The following is a 6,651-nucleotide window of genomic DNA, read 5'->3' on the forward strand; positions in this document are numbered from 1 at the left end:
GTCATGTTACAGAATAACCCCTCCCCCTGGTGTTACAGAATCGCCACTCCCCCCTGTGTCTGGCTACAGAATGTCCACTCCCCTGGTGTCCCGTTACAGAATGACCCCTCCCCCCGGTGTTACAGAATGATCCCTCCCCTGTGTCCGGTTACAGAATGACCCCTCCCCTGGTGTCCCGTTACAGAATGACCCCTCCCCCTGGTGTCTGACCTCTGACTGCACATTTTATTTAAGATAAATTGACAAAACAGTGTCTTTATTCAGTCGAATAAATAAAGAAAGAAATAAACGACCAGACTCTCTGTCTTCTGTGATTTAATGGCTGGATTTTGTTGAGACGTAGCTTTGTTCATGTTTACAGACTGAAATGTCTCTGGTAGGAAAATCAATGAATGCACATTAATTAATTTTAATTTAATTTGTTCATTTGGATTTGGATCAGACTAGATCTAATTAAAAATCATACAATAATCAGCTGGTCTAACAGACAGACTATGCAATCAATCCTAAAACTTCTGCTTCATGAAACATCTCAGGGCCAATCACAGGCAGCCTGTTGCTAGTTGACAGGACACGAGTGAGGAGTGACACCCAACAGGAAGTGGGCGGAGCTCACATCAAGAGCATCGCTCAGATGAGACTTCAGGAGACGCGCGTTCCTCAGACAACCTCTGAACCTGGTGCTGATCGACAGGCAGTTCTGTTTGACATGAGCTGGAGAGACAGACAGGGAGATGAAGAATAACACAGGTAGGTGGATAGAGAGATGATAGATGGAGAGAGACACAGGTAGATATATATATATATATATATATAGAGAGAGAGAGAGAGAGAGGTAGATGGACAGAGACACAGGTAGATGGACAGAGAGGCAGACAAGGTTAGTATTGCCCACTTGTGTTTATCATGATCATGTGTGAATTGAACCCTGATTCCCCAGCTCCTCACCAGGATATCCGCCCAGGAAGACGGGGTTGTTGGTCTCAGCAGAGGTGGATTGTGGGAAGGGGTTGGAGGTGGTGTAGCTCCTCCCATCGACACTAAGACTCAAGGTGTGTTTGGTTTTCCTGGCCAGCAGGCGGTGCCAGTGTCCATCACACAGCATCTGACCTGTAGAAACCACCACCACTCGTCCTGCACCGTTGTTCACGGTAAACACCACCTGAGGAAAAAACACAACAGTTTCTAAAGACGCCGACTTCAACTGAAACACTGATATCATGGACAGGTAGCTGCAAGTAACTCACCTGTCCGTTCATCAGCTCCATTCCAACAGCATCAACTTTTGCACTGCTGATTCCCAGAAACACTCCTTCTGATTGGCTTGTCCGAAACTCCAGAGACACCGTCATGTCTGAGCCGACCTTGTACCCATCATGCACTGCACACACAAACAAACAAGTCAGACAACAGGAACCTTCTGTGAGTGCACCATGACTAATAACAAACCTTTCGAGGATACTCGGAGGGAATAATGAAACTTTCTATGAACAAAATGTCTTAATCAGATAAAAAAAGGTTAGTAGTTCCTCAGGGATCAAGTCTGGTTTCTCTTTTCTGGATCTGTTCTGGAGAACAACCGAGGAACTAGACGAGGTTCAAGGTTTCTAGAGCTGCTGACTGACATTTGTCCTTTTTATGTTCTGGTTCTTTTTTGTAATCTGATTGATTAAACACATAAAAGGAATTACATCTTCATGTGTTGTCTTTGCAATATTAAATGTTTCTCTAAACTAACCCTAGGATCTCAGGACTCTACCGACTGTAGCACTTAAAGGTCAGAGGTCACATGATCTTGTTGGACTCACTCAGTTCAGCGTATCCACTGCCATTGAAATAACTTCCTGTCTGGTCCTTGGAGAAACAGGGTGTAACATCATAGTGCGAGGTTGGCTTCGATAGATCCAACATGGCGCCATTCAGACTGACTGACTGAACACAACCTGGAAAACTGCTGGTGACCTGGGGGAAAGGACAGAGGATGGAGGATGGACCCGTGAACAGACAGTCAGGAATTTTTACTCAGGAATGAACTTCCTGGTTCCCACTGGAGTTCAGACATACATGGCTCACCTGCTCAGACTGACACCCAGGTAACATGTCATGATAGCAAGGTTACATCATAACTACTATTTAATCTTTACATGTTTGTAGCAGGACTATTCAAATTAACCTGTCGACTATGTTCTGTCTAGTTCAGGGATGTCAGACATATGGCCCGCCAGAGGATCTAACCTGGCATGAATTTGCAAAGTACAAAATGTGGAAATTACATAGAAGCTTACTGGTATTTGGGACAGTTCATTAAATATATGGAATGTCCTATGTTCAGCATGGTTCCCAAACGCACCATTTTCTTGCGGTGTTAATGGGCGCCACCAATGGACAGGTGTCACTCTGTTGGACTAGCCAATTAGTGATGTTCAAATTAACATACTGGGTTTCCAGGTGGGTGGGACCAAGAGGAAAGAGATGGAGCGAGAAAGAAAGTCAGCGCTAAAACTTAGTTCAGTGATCTTTATGTATTTAAGTTAGTGTGATTTAGTTACGTGTCTGCCTGCACCACTTAGTGTATTTGTTTGCTGGAGAGACTGGACGCTCCTTAGTTTCGTTGTACCACAATGACAAATAAAGGCATTCTATCTATTCTGTTCAGTGGGAGTCTTTTCCATCAGGAATTCTACTTAATGACCACACTGCAGACTGTTGCTAGTTAGCACCTCATGCTAACAGTATGAGAGACTTGTTCTTGGGAAACACTTCCTGCACCAAGCTGCTGAGAACCTACTGGATGCTTCTGAATGTGGATGGAGCCTGAGGACGTGTTTCTACACCACAGTGACAGGACACTGCTGAAGGAGGGTTTACCAAACTATATCTTACAGCACTCTGCATCCCTGGAACTCTGAGTACTGTTAAGACACCGAGAACTGGATTCAAATGGTCCCCAACATGATCCAGTGGTTTGGTACCATACAAACACCTGGTCAAAAATAAATGTTATGTGTGCTTCTATCAGTACCTTTGTGATAATATATTTCCTGGTAACGAGTAGGGAACTATGGGTCTACAGTGGTTTTGTTAATGTATGAGAAGCTGAGCTCTCCAGGGCAGCACAGCATGAAGCTAATCTCTGAAACCTAGAAATAGTCAGACATTCTAACTGCGGCTATACACACATCTCAAATTTAATTAATTTTATCTGTTCATCTTACATGTAAAGAGTGATTACTCAGAATATCTTTGACCCTCCTGTAAAATAATAGATAATAACAGAGTGCTACCAAAGTAACTGCTATTCCTAATTTGTCCACTGCTTTAGTAAGAGTAGCAAACAGAACACATCACAACATCCAGAACTAAACAGCAGATGGCAATAAATTTGCATTTCTTTAAAATTCCAGGTTGTTCATAAAATGTTCTGTAAAAGGATAGCTCATTAATTATTAATTAATATTTTCATAATGTACTTGTTCTTCTTTGCACTAAAACAAAGGGAAACATTTGGAGTTGTTGTTATTTATAGGTTATTATACTGTAATGTTACTGGTCTGGTCCACTTGAGATCAAATTGGGCTGAATGTGGCCCCTGAAATAAAATGAGTATGACACCCCTGGTGTAGTTGGTGTGAAAGTAGGTAAATTCATACATTAATCCTCCGGGTGGTCACAGTGTCAGGTAACCCTCCCAGGTAAAGTCTGCTGTCCACATCCAGCTGGTTTCCTTTGACTGACAAAGACTCTGGACGAGAACCGTCTACAGACACCGACATCGAACGCCGGCTCAACTCTGCACTCACCTGAAAGACATTCAGACATCAAGGTGTTCAAATCAAACACATCCAGAACAATTCATCACCATCAACATCAACATCATCATCATCATCAAGTCTACTTCAGTCTGAAGCCTCTGCTAACTAACCAGATGGTTGTCTGGAGAACCAGATGTAAAATAACTCACTGTGTGCCACTGTCCATCATTGATGGCGACGGAAAAGGTGATGGAGGTGGGACCTTTCCCCAGGTCAGCTGATAACCTGACCTTACCCCCCGTCAGCCTCAGGACAACAAAGTCCATCTGTTTGGAGTCGGACAGGAGGAGGATGATCCCATCCAGGGCCCAACTTCGAATCGACAACCTCACCGACACACTGACAACAAGGATAGAGACCTTTAGTTGTTTGGTCCAGAGAAAAACTGACTTCAGCCTCTGTTGTCATGGAGACTCACCTCTTCCGGACAGTGGTGGGGTTGATGGTGAAAGTCATGTGACTGTGTCTGGACAAACCGAACTGAGCAGCTGATGGCGCAAACACTGGCTCCAACTCTGACACACACTGCACGATAATCAATAATCAGTCATTAGAAGTCAATAACCAGTAATGAATCATTAGTAATCAATAATCATCATTAATCACTAATCAATAGTCAGTCAGTAACCAATAATTAGTAATGAACAATCAGTCATTAGAAATCAAACAGTTATTATCAGTAGAGTAGTAATCAGTTATCAGTAATCAATAATCACTTATTAATCATTAGTAATCAATAATCAGTCATTAGAAATCAATAATTAGTTAATAACCAATCAATAATCAGTCATTAGAAATCAAAAATCAATCAATAAGCAATTAATAATCAGTCACTCCTCCCACCCACTCCACAACACATTGGCCAGTCTAAGGAGAACCTTCAGTAATAGACTCATCCTTCCTAAATACACCACAGAACACCACAGGAGCTCATTCCTGCCTGTGGTCATCAGATTTTATAACTCCTCCCACAATATTTATTGTGTATTCTGATTCTGATTAGCCATTAGTAATCAATAAACAATCGACAGTAAGTCAATAACCAATCATTCAGTCATTAGTAATCAATAATCAATCAACAATCGATCATTAGTAATTATAATCAGTCATTCACAATCAATAATCAATTAAGTGTCAATCAATCAATCACCTATTACGAGTGATCAGATGAATAGTAACAAACAAATCGATCAGGATTTATCATCACTAACTGATAATAGAGGGATTACCATCAGTGTTCCAGGTGTCGGGGCACTCAGGTGTGTAGGTGGGGTTAATGACAGGTGGGTGGGGTCGGGTGTTGGTTCGACATCCAGGTTATCAGGAAGCATTGCTCCCCCAGCCCTCTCCTCCAGTAGACAGCTGTTGAGCTCCGCCCCTTCATACTTTACAGCTCCTGATAGGTCGACAAGGCTGCAGAGAGCGGCCAATTAAAACACATCAATAGACTGTGTGTGTGTGTGTGGGGGGGGGGGGGTATGTGTGTGGGTGCGTGTGTGTGTCTTACCTCCTGCCCACTACAAGGTGTTGGATGCAGCCTCTGAATAACCTGGATAAATCTTGCAATCTGATTGGTAGACGGGATTCCTCGCCTGATGGTAATCCACCAATGAAAAAGGAAGCTGGAGACAGGCGGGAAAATACACCTGGCAACAGAGAGACCGACTTCATGTGGCCCTCATCCACCTGCATAGACAGAGACCTGAGGAACAGACATGTAAGAAAGGTGAGACGTGTGAGACAAATAGGACAAGTGGGATAGGTGAGACAAGTAGGACAAGTGTGACAGGTGAGACAATTGAGTGTTTCTATAGTAACACTTACTTCCTGCTGATGGCCACAATCACTGAGTGTTTCGATCCATCACTGAAGGATCCCCCATCGGGTTTCACCACTGTTACCCGCTGAGTGACCCCTCCCACCTCACCAAGCTCCGCCTCCAACACACCTGACAGCAGGTGAACAGACAGGAAGTGCTGCACACACATACAACCATCCAGGTTACAGTAGCAGTCATATAAATCCTTACATATAGGATGTCTACAGGTGTATAGTGACCTGTTGGTCTCACCTGTCCACGTCCACGGTCGTCACTGAAGGACGCCAGGAGGACACCTGACTGATTGCTGGAGAAGAACGAGAAGAGAATCTCGGTCTCGTGACTGAATGAGGGAGGAGCGATCTGAACGAAGCCACTGGCCAACACCGACACACTTCTCACCGCCTGATGAAAGAGTGAATCAATCGATGTTAGTCCTACCTGAGGGACACTAGAGAACAGGTAACTCCAAGAACCTGAAACTGATTCACGAGCTGTCCTAGTACTACAGTAGTACTAACAGTAACAGTAATCCTACAGTAGATGTAGTAGTACAGTAGTAGTACAACCAGTAAGAGTAGTTCGACAGTATTAGTACTAACAATAACAGTAGTACTACAGTAGTAGTACTAACAGTAACAGTAGTTACAGTAGTACAGCAGTACTCTCATACCTCAAGGACACAGCCCTTCCGGACTCCAAACGCGTCCCTCAGAAGGTCAAAGTTGGACCGAGCAATCTCGACGTTCTTTATACAGCCCACATACGACCTGGACACTACTTGTCGCCTAGCAGCCAGAAAGACAGAGAGGTGAGGACACAATTAGCACAAACATGCCCTGTGACATCACATCACAGACTCACCTGATTGGTCTGGAAGCAGGAAGTCCTCCTATATAGATGGGGTCGAGGTCAGAGCGGTTCAGGTCAGAGGCAGTTCCAGGAGACTCCGCATCCAACACCTCCTTCTCTGATGATTGGTCGGCTGCCATGACAGACAGGTAACCTGGATACACGTCA

General features: G+C 44.0%; 1 pseudogene across 1 annotated transcript in view; it reads right to left on the reverse strand.

The window, feature by feature from the left end:
- Positions 1 to 433: 433 nt before the first annotated feature.
- Positions 434 to 6,651, reverse strand: part of LOC311503688 (laminin subunit alpha-1-like) — a 48,454-nt pseudogene continuing 42,236 nt past the window's right edge. The window contains exons 51-63 of the transcript in view: positions 6,496 to 6,637; positions 6,305 to 6,419; positions 5,884 to 6,036; positions 5,637 to 5,788; positions 5,320 to 5,514; positions 5,042 to 5,225; positions 4,231 to 4,337; positions 3,962 to 4,151; positions 3,651 to 3,800; positions 1,809 to 1,962; positions 1,248 to 1,381; positions 949 to 1,162; positions 434 to 714 (exon numbers count right to left, since the gene is read on the reverse strand). The product of the transcript in view is annotated as a laminin subunit alpha-1-like (transcript). The remainder of the gene's footprint in view (positions 715 to 948; positions 1,163 to 1,247; positions 1,382 to 1,808; positions 1,963 to 3,650; positions 3,801 to 3,961; positions 4,152 to 4,230; positions 4,338 to 5,041; positions 5,226 to 5,319; positions 5,515 to 5,636; positions 5,789 to 5,883; positions 6,037 to 6,304; positions 6,420 to 6,495; positions 6,638 to 6,651) is intronic.

The sequence above is a fragment of the Chelon labrosus genome, assembly GCF_963514085.1.
Source record: "Chelon labrosus genome assembly, chromosome: 18".
Classification (NCBI taxonomy): domain Eukaryota; kingdom Metazoa; phylum Chordata; class Actinopteri; order Mugiliformes; family Mugilidae; genus Chelon; species Chelon labrosus.